General features: G+C 38.3%; 2 pseudogenes; one reads left to right on the top strand and one right to left on the bottom strand.

The window, feature by feature from the left end:
• Positions 1 to 7,612: 7,612 nt before the first annotated feature.
• Positions 7,613 to 9,413, top strand: LOC145063332 (protein JINGUBANG pseudogene; annotated as a pseudogene).
• Positions 9,414 to 10,471: 1,058 nt separating this feature from the next.
• On the bottom strand, positions 10,472 to 11,140 carry LOC145064484 (secreted RxLR effector protein 161 pseudogene; annotated as a pseudogene).
• Between the last annotated feature and the right edge of the window lie 9,924 nt (positions 11,141 to 21,064).

The following is a 21,064-nucleotide window of genomic DNA, read 5'->3' as shown; positions in this document are numbered from 1 at the left end:
AATCTAGCCTCCGCCTAACACACATGAAAATTATCCCTAATTAATCACGGCTCCCAATAAGCTAAACTAACCCTTCTACAAACTCACAGAAGGGTAAAAGACCATTTTACCCCTCAATGGCCTTAATTGTCCATAAATGGACCAAACCCTAAAATTCAACCAAAAGTCAACGGCAGAGAGTACGCTGTGCGTACCAACTTACTACGCTGGGTGTACTCTGCTGTCATGCGTGCATCGGGGATGCTCGACCCCTACATTGCGCGTACTGGGACTACGCCTAGCATACATCCCAGTTTCAGTCTTCTCACTCATTTGGTCTTAATCAGTTAAGACCTTGGATCACACTACAGATCTAGACTTCCTAATAGCTCTTATTCCATAAAGTTAGTGACTTTAAGCCTTTGCATGGCTGGAATGGTCACAAGCACACAAAACACTCACTCTCTTATCTCAAAAAGCCTATATCTTATGCATGGCTTGATTCCAACGACTAAGATTGGATTTTTATGACACTACACCACTAAATACACTCAAAGGGGGTTGATCATAGTTTCTGGAGCCCAATATCACATAAAGTCTTCAACTTTTGGGACAAAACCCTAAAAATACTCTACTAAGATGCAAAATCAAAAGAGTGAGAAAGCTTTGAGCTTTATACCTCAAAATGAAGCTCCATACTCAGATAAGCTAAGATCCAAAGCCTGGAATCCTAATCCTTCTTCTTCAAGGCTCCTTCTTCACTCCAAAGAAACATAAGAATACTCCCAAGGCTCTCAAATGTACTCACAAGCACTATGAACGAAAACTAGGGTTTAAGAGGGTTAGTGTCTGAGAATGGTGGCCAAGAATGAGGCCATCATAACCTTTATATAGGGGACTCACCCTAAATTAGGGTTTTCACTCTGGGCCTAGTACTCCCAACGTACCCTCTACTACGTCCAGCGTACTAGGTGGCTTCTGCGTCAAATGCACGCATATGAGTACGCTGAGCTTACACTCGCGTACGCCCCGCGTACTCATTCGCCACCTTTTCTCATAAAGGGACTAAAATGGACAAGTACTCAAAATATTAAGGGTTACAAGGTATACATGGACTTGGGATGTTATTGCTTTACGAGGTTATTTGCTTTAAGAGACTAACAAGGAAAATTCAGTTGCAGATAAGTGTAATAGTGTTTCGTTTTCAGATTCCTTTCGTCGTTCTTTTTTGGGAGGGGCGGAATTTGAACAACTTGCAAGTCTAATTTCGGTTATGTCCTCGATTCCTCTTTCTGTGATGCTTGATCAATGGGTGTGGGACTTAGATTCGTCAGGTATTTACACATTTTCTTTCTCTTGAAACTTGATTAACGGGTTACTTTGGGTACTGTTGGCAATAATACTAGATGGGTGTCTTTGGTTCCTCTTAAAGTAAATATTTGATGTTGGAATTTTTTTTTAAACAAGCTTCCTAATAGACAAAATTTGTCTTTGAAAGGGTTGGATATTCAGTCGATCATGTATTCGATTTGTGATAGTGGAGTAGAATTAGTGCATCAAGTGTTCTTTTCCTGCTCGGTTGCTAAAGCAGTTTTTGGATAAAATTTTGAAGTGGTGGAGTTGGAGGTTCATGATTTTAGTTCTACCAATGAGTGGGTAGATTGGTTTGAGAATGTTAGATTGGGGAAGAATTTTAATGACGTTTTGGAATGAGTGTTCTTTATTGCTTGGTGGTTCTTATGAATGTTTTGAAATAAGAGCATATTTGGTAACGAGCAACCAAAGAAGTGTCATATTTTTTTATAACATTGTTTCTCATTCTTTCCTTTGGTGTTCGAATAGGTGTAAATTGTCTTTTGATTGGACGTTGTGGCTCCAAAGCCTAACTCTTGCTTTTCTTATAATGGCTTAGTCCTTCTTCCTGTGCTAACTTCTTGCTAGTCTTTGTTTGATTTTATATAAACTTCCATTTCTAAAAAATGGATTTGTAGATATAATGTTGATCATAAATCCTTATGGAGACGAGTCATTTGTAGTATTCATAATCTTGTCAGAAAATCAATGAAGTCCATGGCCAAGAAAACACTCCCTAGTGTTTGGTTTAAAATCATGAGGGTAATTCATGATTTAGAGAACACCGGTGTCGATTTCTTCTCTCTTTTTGACATTTGTGTCAAATCTGGTTCTAATACCATATTTTGGCATGACAATTGGTTTGGGTCTGTCAACATTATCTCTATGTTTCCATCTTTATATGATTTGGATAAAAAAAAGTCTTGTCTTGTTTTTGAGAGACTGGATACTACTTTGTTTAATTGGGCTTGAAAAAGGGCTCCTAGTAATCAAATTGAGGTTGATGAGCTAATTGTTTTAAAAAACTTCTTGGAGTCGGATGTTGTTTTGGTGGCAGTGATACGTGGAAATTGAAAGTTTCTACGGATGGGGAATTTTATGTGCGCGATTTTCGTAGTTTGATAGATTCGAGACTTAAAATGCCGGTGGACAATCCCACAGTTTGGATCAATTTGGTTCTCTTAAAAGTCTTATGTTTTACTTGGCGTGACTGCGTGGATCACATTCCCTTTGCTATTGCACTCTCTCGAAGAGGAATAAAAATTTTGATACTTCATTTTATAGTTGTAACTTAGGTTTGGATAAAATTATGCATATCTTTCTTAGTTGTCCTTTTGCTCTCGACACATTGGACAAAATTCTTAATTGGTGTGGTATTTTCTCCTTGTGTGCTTCTTTGGTTGATGGTTTAGTTAATTTTGCAGCCCAATGAGGAAATTGTCCAGAAAAAAGAGGATGTTTTTAGCAATTATTTATGATTATTTTTGGGGCGTTTGGAGGGCTCGGAATAACATAATTTTCAATAAAATGAGTGTCTCATCTTTGTAATTGGTGGTTAACATCATCACTATGATGTTTAGTTGGGTGAAACATATGGACATTTATAAAAATTGTAGTTGGGCTACATGGTGTGTTTGTCATTTCAATGTTATGTAATTTCCCCTTTTTTTTGTTTTTCCTCTGTGCTGCCTTTGTCTTCTAGAGAGTGATTTTTTAATGAAATTTCGCTGGCTCTAAAAAAAATGTAAATCATAACGAAGAAAATGATGGAGATGAAAAAGTACATGTGCCTACTAACGAAGAAAACGATTGGAGAAGAAAAAACACATGTGTCCGTTAATGAAGAAAATGATGGAGATGAAAAACACATGTCGCTGCTAATATCTACATGGACCATTTATATAATTAGTCATGAAATTATTAGTTTTGGAACATATTTTCCAACTTTTTTAGAAAAACACATTTACAAAAAAACAAGACCAAGACCAACATAAAAATCCTGGTGAGCTGTGGTTTTCCGGTGTCGATAACTTTGTTTTCCGCTTAGTATTATAGGCTGACATTAACTTACAGTCAAACTTAAGGTAGCCAAAAACAAAAATACAACACGCTCTTAAACTCGTTAAGAATATTGAAAAGAAGCCCCTTCAAAAGCTACTTATTTTCGTCGTGGACGACATTTTATTCAAATGTCAAAAAAAACATCCCTCTTGAAAAACCTTTTGGCCGGTGGATGATGAAACTTAAAGTTTGGGTTTCCTCCGATCATTATTATTGTTATAGGGTGGATTAAACAAACTTATAAAATATCACAATATAACAACTAGTTTTGAGAAATGGGTCTCATAAAACTACAAAAAAAAAAAAAAAAAAAAAAAAAAAAAAAAAAAAACATTTTTGGATTTTATTTTTTGGTAAAATAATCGTCATTTAAAAAAAATAAAAAATTACAATATCAAATATAGTTTACTCATAATTTCAAATAGTTCTCAAATGAGGCTTGAAACATCTACTTAAATAAAAGTAATCATTAATTAGGCTAGAAACTCTTAGGTGTCATTTTTTGAACTAACATTAATATTTTGCAAACCGGATGATATTGCTTTGCAAAATAAATAAATAAATAAATATCCGTTTTTCTTTTACCGGTGACCATTTATAAAACAGTTTTGATAAAAAAAAAGAAAAAAAAAAGAATTTTGAGAAATTCGTTTTTGCAAAATGAATATAAAAGTTATTCGAAAATGTGATATTTTGTGAATAGATACTCCCATTTTTGTCATTTTCATGATTAGCCCTTAACAAATACTATTATATTTACAAAAATTAAAAAAAAAAAATTGACATATGTCCGGAAATATTGTCAATGCAAAGACAAAAATAAGCCATGTTCATAGGTCTCACATGCAGCCACAAAAACCTTTCGAGGTGTCAAATTGAAAGCATCCAAAATAACCTAAAGAAGTAACACATGTTTAATATGAAAGAAAAGTCTTAAGTCCACACACTTGAATTCTAAAACAGAGAACACACGGCCTAATTCATAATTCATAATTCAATCCTCTTTTAAGGATTTCAAAATGAAAATTAGCTTCCCCGTTACTTCTAGATTTCCTACACTTGTCGTCTTATCTAATTCTTAATTTTTTATATTAAAGTCTTTATTGATTGATTCGATGACATATCAAAATTATATAGGTTTTTCTTGTATGTGTTTGCCAAAAGTAATAGGTAGTTGATAGCTATTAATTAAAAACTAAACTTATTCTTTTTATTATAATTAAAAGATTATAAAAATGTAAATTACATAAAAATAACGCTTAAACTTTAAAGTAATTTGAAAATTGATAAAAAAGAAAATAGTTTTTATTTAAATGCTACATAAAATAGTTTTTAGATGTGTAGCATCATGTTTAAACTAAATGCTTAGGTTACAAGGTATAAAAAAGTTTTTTTATGGGTTTTGGCTTAGGCTTGAGGGAGTGGTGCGGTAGAGGGAGCACAGTTTTGCCACATAAGCAACGAACACCGCCCCCAGGGTGCGGTTTGGGTGCGGTTCGAACCGCAGTGCGGCAAAAAATGACCGCAGCTTGTGATTGGGTGGGGATAATTTGACTAGCTTGTGATTGGTTGGGGAGAAATTAAAGTTTTTATTTAAATTAATATTTTAAAAAAAATAAAGTGTGGCAAAGAACCACACTTTTGTGGTAAAAATGACGTGGCGCTTACGTGGCAACGAAGGGAGTGCGGTTTCGGTTGCACCACACCCTCCAGCCTTATGTGCACAAATCTTCACACGTGAACATCGTACCAAGGAGGAATAATGATGGCGTGGTTTGATTGCCTTCTCGGATGATCACAGATGTTTTCATTGGGCCGGGGTAATTTGGCTTTTTATTTCATGGTATTTCTCAATTTCCCTATGAGTTTTAATCTGCAATGAAATTATTATTCAAACACTTTCGGGATATATGTATATACTAAAGTCTTAATATTTTTATCGATTTGACAACAAAGTCATAAAGTTTATTTCTTTGGCAGTACAGTTCTAGCTACCGGTAGTTTTAATACGTTTACTATTTTTTCCAGTTAGTCGATAATTAAGACTTTATTGTCAAAAAAATAAAATTTAGTGTCAAATTGTGAATTAGGACTTTACGGTCAAAAAAATAAAGTTTAAAACTTTCTTGTCAAATCGTTGAAAATATTGTGATTTTATTGTATGTATCCCTTTTTTGGTTAGAAATTTAATGGTATGTTAGTCTTTAACCATAAGAGTTATTGAAACTTGCTCTAGTTAGCTAGATTTTATGGAAATCCTTAACATTTGCTTCTTGTTAAATAGTTTTATTAATCTCAACAAACCGATATTGAAAAAATAAAGATAATCAAGAAAGAAAGAAACAACCAGGGTTGTGTTGACTTTTTCAAGTCCTAAAAATGGAAAACTAAAACACCGAAAAAACAAAACTGCCCTTCTACCCATTTTTCCACATTCATACCCTTTTGAGTAGACGTATGTTTTTTATGTTTGTACAATCCGTCCTCACTTTTCAGTTCAAGATTTGACGACGAACCAATAAGAAAGTTTTACAAGTCTTCTCACCCTCTCTCGCTCTATCTTTTGCACTTCTTTCACATGATCGTAATTGTATCGGAATAAAGATGATAATGATAAAAAAAAACAGTGGTGTTGCATGAAAATCACAATTAAAAGTTTTTGGAATACAAAAATCCAAATAAGGGCCAATATTTTCAATGATTTGACAAGATAATCCTAAACTTACTTTATTTCACAGTAAAGTCCTAATTCATTATTTGGCAAGAAAATTCTAAACTTTATTTTTTGACAATAAAGTCCTAATTAGGCTAACCGGAAAAATGGTAAGCATGCGAAAAACTGTTAGTAGTTAGGACTTTACTGACAAAAATATAAATCTTAGGACTTTCTTGTCAAATCTATGAAAATATTAAGACTTTAGTATATATATATATATATATATATATATATATATATATATATATATATATATATATATATATATATATATATATATATATATCCCAACATTTGTCTATCTTTTGTTTATTTAAATTGATAAATAGCTAATATGATTAAATTTAAAGATGACAAATTTAATACAAGAATAAATCTGAATGTTTTTAAGTAATTGACTTAATTTTTGGTAAAGGAAGTGCATGACAAAAATAACTGGAAACGGGTAGCTTCTAGCTGGTAGCGTTTTGTTAAACGCTACATAAAGTAGCATTTGGATTTGAAGACTTTTGTTTAAATTAAATGTTAAAAGTTTGTAGTGTCAAACAATGTTTTCTATTCAAAACGGAGCGTTTTGTCAAACATTAAAAACTAGAATCTCTCAAACGCTCCCAAAATATTCGTGTCGAACACGTCCAAAATAGAAATAGTCATATATATTAAGATCTATAAATTTTTAATGATTCGAAAACAATTATAATTGAAACTTTTGATTAATATAATTTGATTGGTTTTTATATTAATTTTTAATGTAATTTTTCTATTAGCAAGATGTTTATTTAAGTTTAAAATTATGTTTATTTATTTAATCTAATATTAAAAAATCAAAAATTAAAAATATAAATGATATGAAATAACAACCATTTTTAAGGGTTAAACTCAGCGGTATCAGGTGGTGCCTTTCCTTTTTGAGATCGAGGTTCAAGTCGTGGACATAGGTGAAAGAAGTATTGTTAGCTTAGGAATAAATTAGATTTGTCGGTTCAAAAAAAAAAACCAATACACTACTAAGATGTATTGAAGATGATGTGACCCTCAAAATACCGTACTTTTCAAGTGAGATTGTACTTTTCAAGTGAGATTGTAGGCACAATGCCCTGTCGCCTTAAATCTCAAAAAAAAAGTTGTTTAAATCATTTTTTGTGTTAAAAACTAAAAGATTAAAGATTAAAGCTAGCTCTTAAAACAACCGTAAACACCCATAATTCAAATATTAGATTAAAACTAGCTTTTTCTTTTTACTTTAATTTGTTTTGTAGGTTGCAAATTGCAACATATATATGGAAACTATCCTGAAATATAGTATTTCATTGATAAATAATTTAATGATAATATCCAATTGAACTTTTAAACATTCGCAGCAGCCTAGGGTTAGAAATAAAATAATTGAATTATGGGTGTGCACATAATAACAAGTAATAATTTACGTCATATACGTAAGGACAGGTGTCGAAGAATTCCACCAATGGAACACCTACTTTCAGCCTACCCACACTCCAACTTTTCACACCCCACAAATCCAATTATAAATACGACTCTTTACATTCTCTTTCTCTTTGATATTTAATCTCGTTTGTTCCTTCATCCCTGCAACATATAGACAATCATCAATCAACTGTTTCACCTTCCTTCAATCGGTCTATTCAACTCAAACAAAATGACGAAAGACATGACAGGAAAACCCGTCTTTTTCAAGAAAAACACTCTCATCCGAAGACAAAAACTCGCCGTTCTCCTCCACAGCTCAGAACCAAACGTTTTCATCACCACCCACCAACAACCGGAAAACATCGATCACCGCAGTAGCAACGCCTCATTACCTAGCCCTGACTTGTCTTCAAATTCATCTCCAGTCTACCCCATGTCACCAATCAACCAGATGCCATCACCCTACTCCAAATCTCCTTGGACTCTTCCTCATGGTAGCAATGGCGACGAAGGTAGCATCCACAACACTGCCTTGATCGGGTCTTTGATACGTGAAGAGGGTCATATCTATTCGTTAGCGTCTTCGGGAGATTTGTTGTACACAGGTTCGGATTCAAAGAACATTAGAGTGTGGAAGAATCTGATGGAGTTTTCAGGTTTCAAATCGAGTAGCGGTTTAGTCAAAGCGATTGTTGTTTCCGGTGATCGCATATTTACCGGCCACCAGGATGGGAAAATTCGGGTGTGGAAATATTCAGACAAGAAGAAAAAAGCTTACAAACGCGTAGGTAATCTCCCCACGACGAAAGATTACATCAAGAAGTCAATGAACCCTAATAATTACATTGAAGTAAGACGTCGTCGTAACGTTCCATGGATCAAGCATTACGATGCTGTTGCTTGCATGAGTTTGGATGAAGAACGAGGGTTATTGTATTCAGGATCGTGGGATAAAACAATGAAAGTTTGGAGGCTTTCAGATTCAAAATGTTTAGAATCTGTAAACGCTCATGACGACGCCATTAATTCCGTCGTCGTTGGGTTTGACGGTTTGGTTTTTACCGGGTCCGCCGACGGGTCGGTGAAGGTGTGGCGGAGGGAGTTAGTCGGGAAGACAACGAAACACGTTTTGGTTTACACGCTTTTGGATCAGGACAGCGCTGTCACGTCTGTGGTGGTGAACACCTCTCAAACCACCGTGTACGCGGGATCCTCCGATGGACTGGTGAACTTCTGGGAACGGGAGAAGCAAACGTTATCACACGGCGGAGTTCTGAGGGGACACAAGCTTGCAGTGCTTTGTCTCGCGACTGCCGGAAACTTGTTGCTGAGTGGGTCGGCGGACAACAGCATCTGCGTGTGGCTGAGGGAAGGTGGCGGCATTCATAATTGTTTGTCGGTCTTGAATGGCCACACTGGTCCGGTGAAATGTTTGGCGGTTCAGGACTCGAGTGAAGATGATGATCAGAAAAATCAAGAATGGATTGTGTACAGTGGTAGTCTGGATAACTCGGTAAATCTATGGCGGGTATCAGAAGAGCCGGAAATTACCATATGAAGCTTAAGGAATTGACAACACGCGCCGCGCTTTAGTGGTGGAGATCCATGATCGCACTCAAATTAAGAGAATTTTGAGAATCGTCGATTGAAATGATGGATAAAGATCACAAAAGTTTGCATTAGATAGAAAGCGTGAAAACGTTTGATCAGATGGTTTGTTGATGAAGATCTATCACCGGCCAGCCTTCCAAAAATTTGTTTTATTATTTTATATATAAAATGTAAATGGAAGTCATGATTTCTTTTTGATGATGAAGAAACTGTAGCATTTGTAAATGTTTATATATAACAAAATATAAAAGTGTGTATCTCTCTCTATCAATGCATACATAGTTCAAAGAGAAAATGTACAAAATACATCATGTTTTACATTTTATTTTTATTTTGATATTGCATTATTGTTAGATCCGAATTGAACATCATATATTTCAATTTTATTCAATATTGAGGGTTATTTGATTGCCACGAGGGCATCCACAGCTCATTAGTTCGATGGATTGCCACATAATTTTTCTATATTCCATATAACTCAATCAATTTTTTTCTGCAATGTATTGAAGTCTATAACGTTCAACAGAAAGTTACAAAAGTTAATTTACAGTATGTATTTAAGATTAAAAAACTTTTCTTTTTCCTATTGAAGATTTCAATGGTCATTAAACTCTAAATCAATTAAATGTCAAGATCACATCTTATTATGATAGATTTTCATCGATTAAATGACAATTAAATTTGCCACCTCATTCAACCCTCTCATTGAACTCACCATTGTAGATGCTCTGAGTTCCTATTGATTACAGGATTTCTTGATGGTTCATACACATTTGCTTAGGCGGAAAATGCATATAAGTTTAAAAAACAAAGAATTACATTAAATGTTTATGTTGGGCTAATGGTGCAATAAAAGCAATAATGTTTGAATGTCAAAACTGATTCATTGAGACTAGCGACATAACACCTATGAACATGAACTTTTTTTTTCAACGTTCAAACGTTGTTATTTATCCAACCTTATACACCGTAAATGTTCAATGTATTGTTGACCTGATAAAGACAATCTTCCTAGTACACAACTAGGGAACACAACAAAACAATGAAGAAGGAAACACACAACTACACACACTTGTGTATCTCATTAACATAAAAGAAACGAATTACAATAGGAAGCCACAAAAGGCAAAAAAAAAAAAAAAAAAAAAAAAAAAAAGATAACTGCTACTACACTATCACTATCTAGAAAACAAGGAAACTACAATTTGAAAACTGCCCACTATTTAGAGGAGAAAATACTAGACAAATTAAAATAAACATAAACTAAAAACAAGGATAGTGGCAAGCACGTGAGCTGCTTGATTGAGTCTAGATGTTGCTCATTTAATATTCCCTCTCAACATCAACTTCTACCATACCCATCATGTTGTTGAATTCAATAAGCTTTTCACTTGCTAGACTCTTGTTTAGGATATCTGCAACTAGCTTAGTCGTCTTCACATATTGCAAGTCTATTTCGCCCATTAAGACCTTCTCTTTAATAAAGTGGTAGTGAACTTCAATATGCTTGGTGCGAGCATGAAATGTAGGATTCTCAGCTAGTTTGATGGAGGACATATTGTTACATAAAAGTGGAATTCTGTAATCAACTTCCTTGTTTAGATTCTTCAACAATTGAACAAGCCAGGTGCACTCTTGAGCTGCCATGGCAACAACTCTATATTCCGCTTCAGCTGTGGACAAAGACACAGTGGGTTGACGCTTGCTACTCCATGATATGATGCCGGAACCAAGCATGAACACATAGCCAGTTGTTGACCTTCTTGTATTTAAGTCACCGGCATAATCAGCATCACAAAAACCCATCAATTTACAACTAGGTTCCCTCTTGAACTGAACACCATAGTTTAGGGTACTTTTGATGTATCTTAATACTCTGCGTGTAGCTCCAAGATGAGGCTTTCTCGGATTCTGGATAAATCGGCTTAAAATACCAACGGCAAATGATATATCTGGTCGCGTCAAGGTGAGATAAATCAAGCTTCCCACCATCTTTCTTTATAGTGTTGCATCTTGTATCTTACTTCCTGACTGTGCACACAGTTTAGCATTAGTATCCATGGGTGTCACTGCTACTTTACATTCCAACATTCTAATCCTCTTCAACAAATCAATACAGTACTTTTGATGATGCAAAACTATGCCTTCATCATCATAACTTAGTTCGAGTCCTAGGAAGTGTCTTAGTTTTCCCAGGTCATTCATATGAAAATGAGTGCTCAGATTCTCTTTCAGTTGACTGATCATATCTTCCAAGTCACCTGTAATTATCAAGTCATCTACATAAACAAGAACCAACACAACTTTGCTTCCAACCTTCTTCACAAATAAGCTAGCATCTGCTGAAGTACTTATATACCCGTTGTGTTCAAGGAATTCAACAATTTTTCCAAACCATGCCCTTGGAGACTGTTTTAGCCCATACAATGTTTTCTTAAGTTTACACACATAACTTGGATGAATTTTACTTTCAAAACCATGGGGTTGATCCATATGAATCACATGATCTAAGTCTCCATACAGAAAAGCGTTGCTCACGTCCATTTGCCATAGATTCCATCTTTTACTTGCCGCCAAAGCTAGCAAAACCCTAATTGTAGTTAACTTAGCCACTGGCTAAACGTGTCCTCATAATCCAGCCCGTATTGCTGTGAGAAACCACAAGCTACTAGATGTGCCTTATACCTACCTATTGATCCATATGTATTACGTTTTATCTTAAATACCCACTTGCATGAAACTGGATTTATTTGGCTTTGGAACTAAATCCCACATCTGGTTCCTAATTAGGGCATTGAATTCTTCCTTCATTGCCAAAACCCACTCTTGGTTGGTTGCGGCTTGATCATACGTGTCTGGTTCAGTTTCGATTTCTTCATATATTGCAACATTGGCATAACGAGGATTTGGTTTCTTGATTCTTGATGATGTTTTGGGATTTTGAGTTTCGTTGTTGTTGTTATCATCATTAAAAATTCCATTCGACTGTTCTAGAGATTGACCTTGAGTATGAACCTCATCATTATCAATCACTATATCACTCCCTTCCACATCTAGTCTCACGTTTGATGACTCCATCTCTTCTTTAAGAAGTTTAGAATCAGGAAGAGCCTCATGCTTTTCTGACCACCTTGAGGAGTTCTCATCACAAACCATATTCCTTGAAACATAGCACCTTCTAGAGTTGGGATCACAACACCTCCAACCCTTTCTCTCTTGATCATACCCCAAAAATAAGCATCGAATAGCTTTCTTTTCCATTTTACTTCGCAAGTGGTTGGGTATGAACACATAACATACACAACCAAATACACGTAAGTGACTCACATTAGGCTTGATCTCCAAGAGCTTTTCAAATGGCGATACATAATCAAGATTTTGTTGTGGAATCTTATTAATCACATAGGCAACCGTTTTCATTGCTTCTGCCCAGTATTGCCCTAGAACATTTTTATCATGCATTATACTTTTACAAATCTCACCCAAGTGTTTATTCTTTCTCTCATATACCCCATTTTGTTGTGGGGTATTTGGACAAGTGAGTTGTCGTTTGATCTTATTTGTTTTCAAGTACTTACTAAATTATGTTGCGAGATACTCCCCTCCATTATCAGACCGAACATAACTGATTATGTGTTTTGTTTCTCTTTTAGCTTCCACTTTAAATTCCTTGAACTTGGCAAATGTTTCAGATTTTTCAGTCATGAAATACACCCAAACATATCTTGAGAAATCATCTATGAAGGTTACCATGTACCTCATACCTTTGACAGAAGGTTTCTTGACCGGTCCAAACACATCGGAGTGTACAAGTTCTAATGCTGCTCGAGACTTGTACTCTGATCTGCCAAATGGTTGCTGATGAGCTTTACCAGATTGACATCCGGCACATACAACATCTTTTTTGACTTCGAGTTTTAGAAGGCCCTTAACCATCTGTTTGTTCATCATGAGTTCAAGCTTATCATAACTCACATGGCTCAGCCTCATATGCCACAAGTCTGCATTTTGATTTCCTTTTGTTTTCTCTACATAAGCTGTTTCTGCTGACATTACATAGATAGAATTTGATCTTCTACCTTTCAAAATGGGTTTTCAAGGGGTCTCTTATAATTATTATTTTCATAAAACAATAATTATTCCCTAATTAAAATACAAGAATCGATATTATTTATTAATAATCACATTAATAATAAATATACAAAATGTGCCAACCTGATAAAGGTGTGACCCTAGAGGATCATATATTCTTAGCAATATCACTCCATAATGATTCTTAGGCATATAGATTCAACACAATTTCCTTCTACCACTTCAAAATGCATAAGAACACAACAAAATTCTTCACAAGAGCTCAAAAGCACCAAACAAAGGCTAAGGGCGAGATTAGGGTTTAGAAGATATGGAGGCAAGTCTAAAATGGCCAAGAGACGAGTTTAAGATGCTTAAATAGGGTATAAACCCTAATGATTAGGGTTTGTCCCTTGCCTGCATACGCCATGCATACTCCACGTACCCCCACCATATGTGGATGGGATCCGCGATCATCAGGAGGCTAGTACGTTAAGCGTACTCATAGAGTATGTCCCGCGTACTAGCAAAGGACCATTTTGAAAACAAATTAACATAAAACATATTAAATGGAGGTCGATCGATGCTGGCATGATAGTTGTTGTTATACGAAAATTCCGCTAATGGAAGATACATAGCGCAACTCCCACCAAAATCCAAAACACACACCCTCAAAATATCCTCTAAGGTCTGAATGGTCCGCTCGCTCTGACCGTCAGTCTACGGATGGAATGTCGTGCTAAAATGAAAACAAGTACCAAACTCGTCATGGAACCTCTTACAAAATTTGGATGTACTCCAAATGTCCCTATGTGGAACCACAAAAACCGGAACCCCGTGCCATGCCACGACCTCCCTGATATATACCTCCACAAACTTCTCTGCAAAGATACTCTATTGAATCGGGATAAAATGCGCGCTCTTGGTTAATCGATCCACGATGACCTAAATTGAGTCCACTCTGCGTGTAATCTGAGGCAACTTTGTGATGAAATCCATGGTAATCTCCTCCCATTTCCAAAAGTAAATATCCAACAGCTGCATCTTGACGTGAGGTCGCTGATGCTCGACCTTGAGTTTCCTGCAAGTCAAGCACTGCTCCACATACCAGGCTACATCCCGCTTCATGCAGGGCCACCATTAATCAGGACGAAGATCTCGATACATCTTCGTCGCACCGGGATGAATGGAGAATCTCGATTTGTGCGCCTCCTCCATCAGAACCTGACGCATAGCCCGCCAATACGAAACCCATACCCTCTGATGAAGAGTCAATAATCCATGACTATCATAATCAAAGGAAGCCACCTGACCCCCAATGTGGTCGCTCTTTCGGTGCTCTTCCGTTATAGCCTCGATCTGAGCCTTACGAATCGGCTCTAACAACAGAGTAATCATGGGCATTCTTAAACAAATATCCCTGATCGGAGGTGCGACCGCCTTGCGGCTGAGAGCATCGACCACCACATTGGCCTTCCCCGGTTGGTAATGGATCTCACAATCATAATCCTTCACAACATCCAACCACCGGTGCTGCCTCATTCAGATTTGGATGATCCATCAGATACCTCAGGCTCTTATGATCTGTGTAAATAGTACAGTGGACCCCATATACGTAATGTCACCAAATCTTGAGGGCAAAAACCATAGCCCCCAACTCTAAATAATGTGTAAGATATTTTGCCTCGTGAGGCTTCAGCTGCCTCAAAGTGTAAGCGATCACACGACCCCTCTGCATCAAAACTACCCTAAACCCATGATAGAAGCATCATAATAAACCACGAAGTCCTCAATGCCCTCCGGCGGGGTCAAAATCGGCGCCTCGCATAATCTCTATCTCAGTGTCTCAAAAGCTTCCTGTTGCTCAGGCCCCCAGCGAAATGGGACCATCTTCTTCATCAACTGAGTCAAAGGAACAACTATCTTGGAGAAATCCTAGATGAATCTTCAATAGTAACCTGCTAAACAAAGGAAACTCTGAATCTTATATGGAGACCTCGAAACGTCCCACCTCATCATGGCCTCGACCTTGGCAGGATCAACCAGAATACCGTTCTGGTTGACAAGGTGCCCAATAATTGCACCTCGCACAACCAAAATTCACACTTGGAGAACTTCACAAAAAGTCTCTCCCTCCACAAAGTCTCCAACACCTCCCTCAAGTGCTCCTCGTGCTATTCCTGGGTTTTGAAATAGACTAGTATATCATCAATGAATACAATCACAAACCAATCCATTATCAGCCTGCATACGCGGTTCATGATGTGTGTGAACGTGGCTGGAACATTGGTGAGCCCAAAAGGCATCACCACAAACTCGTAATGACCATAGCGAGTCCGAAACTCATCTCTAACCCTCATCTAATGATAACCCGAACACAAATCAATCTTAGAAAACCAAGATGCACCCTGAAGCTGGTCGAATAGATCATCAATCCTCGGGAGTGGATAACAGTTCTTCACCGTTAACTTATTCAGCTCCTGATAGTCAATATACATATGATGAGACCCATCCTCAAGCTGCTGAATCACTCAGATAAATCCTTGCCTACTGGTTTGACAAATCCTTGCGCTATCAATACCAATAACATCCAATTATTAATTGGATACCAATCCATATCCACCATTCTAATATATTGGGCCCATAACTAGGGCAAAAGACCATTTTACCCTTTATTTAGCTTGGCCTAAGGCCAAGGCCCAATTCAACTACTATGAAGGCCTAAATTCTACTTGACAACCTAAAGCCCAATTATGGCCCAATCTTCCAAATTAGGCCCAAACCCATCATGGGCCTAAAATCCAAGGATGCCCAACATGCTAGTCCAAAGTCCAACATAAAAGTATGTTGATCCAATAAGATCCAAACAACGGAAGCCCAAACATTGGCCTAATACCGAAAACGTCATGTCTAAGGCCCATATGTTAAGTACGCGGGGCATACTCATCTCGTACGCTTAGTGTACTCTATCTGGGGCTAGTATGCGCAACGTACTAGCTGGGTACGCCTTGCACTCCCCAGTGTGCCAGTTCACTCCATTAAGAAATTAACCCGCTAAGTTATTCATCCAAACTCTCAAATATTGTCCTTAAAGATGACTTATCACATAAAGTTGGCAACTTTACGTGCATGCATGACTTAATCGGGCTTAAGAGCTCAAAAAGAGGTTAATAAAGGTCTTAACACATGCATCGGTCAAGATACACCATAAAGCTTGCATTTTTATGCATAAGAGACCCTTAAAATATCCAGATCTAAGGGGTAAGATTCTGAAACAACCTTTACTCACAAGGACCAACCAAAAAGGGACCAAGATAAACCATAAATAAACCCAAACTAGATTAACACAAGGAGTTGCCAAGCTAAGAACTTTATACCTCAAATGGCTCAAAATGAGGATGCTAACTTTGGAAATCTGAGTTCCACTCCAAGGAATGAGTCTTCAATCTCCTTCTACCACTTCAAAAAGAACAAGAACACACCAAAATTCTTCACAAGAGCTCAAAATGTAATACTTGGATTTGTAACACGTAGGGCGTACCATATTGCACGTTTGGCGTACTAGCAGATTATTGATCGCGGGTACGAACCACATATGATGGGCATACGTGGGTTACGTTGGGCGTACGCTGGCTAAGGGAAAACCCTAATTTTTTGGGTTTGTGCCCTATTTAAGCCTCATTAACTCACCTCCTGGACATTTTAGATTAGCCTCCACCCTTTGAAAACCCTAGTTCGTCTTTTTCCTTTATGTGGTGCTTTTGAGTTATTGATTTGATCATTTGAGGGTTTTATGCATCTTGAAGTGGTAGAAGAAGAATCTTAAATATCCAGCTTTAGCACCTTGATTTCATGGCTTTTGAGGTATAAAGTTTAAATCTTGTCATCTGATTTCATTGATCTATGTGTTGGCTTGTTTTTGGATATTTTGGTCCCTTTTTGGTTGATTTTGTGAGCTAAGGCCGTTTATGGAGCTTATCCTTGTGGATCTGGGCGTATTAAGGATTTTTTAAGCATAAAGGTGCAAACTTTATGGTGGTTTTGGTCTCATGCATGTGTTAAGTCATTTATTAAGCTCTTTTGAGCTCTAGAGCCTCATTAGTCCATGTATGCACGTAATGTTGGTAACTTTACGTGATAACCCACCTTAAGGAAGTTAGATCTAAGTGTTGGAGTGAAGTCTTAACCATTTAAGAGCTAAATCAGAAATTTGGCTAAGATGGTGGAGTATGATGGGCGTACAAGCAGGTACGTAGCACGTACACACCCTTAAACAAGTACGCTTAGCGTATGAGCTGAGTACGCTCTACGTACTCAGTAGATGGGCTTCAAAATGTTTGGGCTCACGGTGTTGCGCAATGTTTAGACTCTAGATGATTAGGGCCTTGTTGGGTCATCATAATATTATTTTGGGCTAAGGATATTTTATTGGACCATTGGTTGAAGCCCTATGAAGGGGTTACAATTTGGAAATTTTGGCCATATTTGGGCCTTGGATGATTATTTTGTAATTTAGGCTTTTTGGACATTAGGATTGGGCTTTGGTCTTGGGCCAAGTCAGGGAAAGGGTAAAAAGGTCTTTCGCTCTAGGTTGGACTCTTAGTGTGAGTCAGGATCCAGTTATTAATTAGGTTATTTTGTGATAGCACGAGGATTTTTGTGGGCTAGCAGTCAGATATTTTTCTCTGAGATTCAACAGAGCGAGGTGAGTTTCCTCACCATGTTTAGCGAGTCTAAGGCAGTAATGTCGGCCCATGATCAATTATGCTAGGATACTAGATGTTTGTGTGACTCTTTGTAACACCCAAAGTTTTTAAAGCCAAGAAAGGAAAGAAAACCCTAAGTTTAGGGGTCGACTCGGCGAGTCCAAGGAGGGGACTCGGCGAGTCCGAGCGGGATCCGGGTCGGGGAGTAAGTGACCGACTCGGCGAGTCGGCCAAGGAGACTCGGCGAGTCTGGTCTGTGCGAGGAAAACCCTAATTCTGGGAGTTGTATCCTATATAAAGAGTGTTATGTCTCTCTTTCAGCCTCCATATCATTCTAGAGAACCTGTAAACCCTAGATTTCGTGGGAGCCTTCACCATTTGAGAGAAATAGCTTTGGGGGAAGGAAATCTTGAAAGGAACTTGAAGATCAAGAAGGTTGCTTCAAAGGAGAGGTGTGGATCCGAGATCTACTTCAGTTTGTGTTCTTCTTGGAGGTATTAAGCTGTCATTTTCCCTTCTTTGCATCTAGACCTATTTTGTTATGAGATTTAGGGGTTTTATGGTTGGTTGTGACCCATTTCGAGTTAGAAGCCCACATCTGAAGTTGCTACTTCAGATCTAAGTGTATCTTGGCCTGGAGAATCGTAAAGCATCAGTTTATGGGTTGATTGTTAAGCCCCTTTCTCTTAAACCCTAGTTTATAGTGTTTTGAGCCTAGATCTCCTTAGCCACACATAAAGTTTGCCACTTTACGTAAGGAATAGACTTTAGAAGAGTGGCTCTACAGTTTGGAGTGAATGCATGACTCAAAAGTCCTCTGCATGTATGTAGAACCGAATGGACTCGGCGAGTCCTTCGAGTGGACTCGGCGAGTAGTTTGAAGATGAGGAGGAACTCGACGAGTGGGATGAACAGCTCGTCGAGTCGGATGAAGTTGGGCATGAACTCGGCGAGTTGGAAGAACAACTCGACGAGTTGGTTGAAGATTGCCTTGGGCTCGGCGAGTCTATTCGTGGACTCGGCGAGTCAGGTCGCGAAACCCCAAACCCTTCGAGTTGAGACTCGAATCAGTGAGTCGGGTGGAGACTCAGCGAGTTGGACAGGACAGGACTCGGTAATCGTTGGACTCGGCGAGTCATGGACTGACTCGGCGAGTCGGGTCGCGAATAGAAGGACCCTGAGCATATGAGCTCGGCGAGTCAATAGGTGGACTCGGCGAGTAGGGTTGACCTGGAAGGTTGAATTTTACCAGGACTTTGACATTGGAAAGAGTTGACCTAGTTGACCTTTGGAGGTCAGTTGGACTAAGTGTTATATTGACATTGGTAGCTCGAGGAGCTAGTGGAGCAGCAGTTCGGAGTCAGAGGTCAGGTAGCAGTCAAAGGGATTAGCAGCAACAGTTCAGCAGTATCAGGTGAGTTTCCTTCCAGTAGGAACGGGTCTACGGCCACAATGCCGGCCCGAGTAGCTAGCAATAGTTTCCGGACTTCGGTCCGATGCAGTAGTTAGTGTGTTTGATGCCTTCGTGGCTCAGACAGGATTTTTGTGTTACGTGTTCCGGGCTACGGCCCGATGCAGTATGCAGTATATGTGTATTCATGCTAGTTGATACGTTTATGTTATGCTTTATTAAGTCAGTTTCCGGACTTCGGTTCGATGCAGGGGGCAAGGCCCCAGTTAGTCCGGACTTCGGTCCGATGCAGGGGACAAGGTCCCAGTTAGTCCAGACTTCGGTCCGATGCAGGGGGCAAGGCCCCAGTTAGTCCGGACTTCGGTCCGATGCAGGGGACAAGGTCCCAGTAAGTCCGGACTTCGGTCCGATGCAGGGGGCAAGGCCCCAGTTATCCGGACTTCGGTCCGATGCAGGGGACAAGGTCCCAGTCAGTTTCCGGATTTCGGTCCGATGCAGGGGCAAGGCCCCAGTTAGTCCGGACTTCGGTCCGATGCAGGGGACAAGGTCCCAGTCAGTATCCGGACTTCGGTCCTATGCAGTGGGCAAGGCCTAGTATGTGTTTTATATGTTATTGTATGGTATGTGGTAGATTGGGGGAGCTCACTAAGCTTCGTGCTTACGGTTTTCAGTTTTGGTTTCAGGTACTCAGTTTTCAAAGGAGGAGCTCGGGAAGATTGCAGTGGACACACCATAGTCAGTTAGCCTGGGAATGTTTGACTCTGATAAAGATATTATGTTTTGAATTAATACTCGAGAAATTATGTTATGACTTATGATACAGTTTTTATAAATATGATTTAGTAATGTTTTTTAAAGAAATTTTTAGTTGTGATTTTTGGGTCGTTACAAGTTGGTATCAGAGCCTTGGTTTGAGGGATTTGGTCGCACTCCCGAGTGTGTCTGAACTCAAACTAAGGAAGAGGTATAAAGTTTTCTAGAGAAAAACCATGGTTACAAAAGAATTTTGAGAAAAGGAAACAATTTTAGAAAAAGTATAAAGAAAAGAGTTTTAGAAAAAGTGAAAAGAATTTTGAAAAGAGAAAAGGGTGTGGTGCATGCAATCAGCCAAGCTCAAGTAAGTACTCCCAAATTACCCATACAAGTTTATGATCATTAGTTTCAGTTTCAGTTTATGTTATGATTATCAGTTTCAGTTTCAGTAGAACAGCATGCTAGAATAGGACTAAGGATCTAGGATGATGCCTTATGTGCCTGCTTTATGTGTTTCAGCTTGATAAGAATTTCATGCTAATATTGAGTAGACAGTAGTACGATAGCCTGTGTAGGTTATGCCTGATAGTATGAGCTTATCATTGTATGCTAGTACAGTTTTTCGTTATGAGAATAGATTTGCTTGAGTAGTTTCCTGTGTCCGAATGTTGCTTGCTTTGTGCTTTGTGGGACTCTGAATGATGGGAGTTAGCCATTAGGTGAATACGTCACGTCGCATGTGAGCAGGGTTGAATAATCTCAGAGTGCTAGATTTGGCCCTATTGCGCAGCTCTTGTCTGAGTCCAACCGTTGTAGGGACGAGTCTTTTACTTGAAGGATTATCTGAGCCTCGTCACATGTGATGGTATTTTGGTGGTGGCTAATTGGCATTACAAGGAGGCTTTCACCAGCTGAGGACTGTTTGGGTAGAGTTAGAGGTTCCCTAGGGCAAGCCTAGGATGAGAGTAGCAAAGA

Source organism: Lactuca serriola, chromosome 7 (assembly GCF_051521515.1).
Source record: "Lactuca serriola cultivar US96UC23 chromosome 7, Lser_US96UC23_V15, whole genome shotgun sequence".
In the NCBI taxonomy this organism is placed as follows: Eukaryota; Viridiplantae; Streptophyta; class Magnoliopsida; order Asterales; family Asteraceae; genus Lactuca; species Lactuca serriola.
This window is presented reverse-complemented; position numbering and strand designations above follow the sequence as displayed.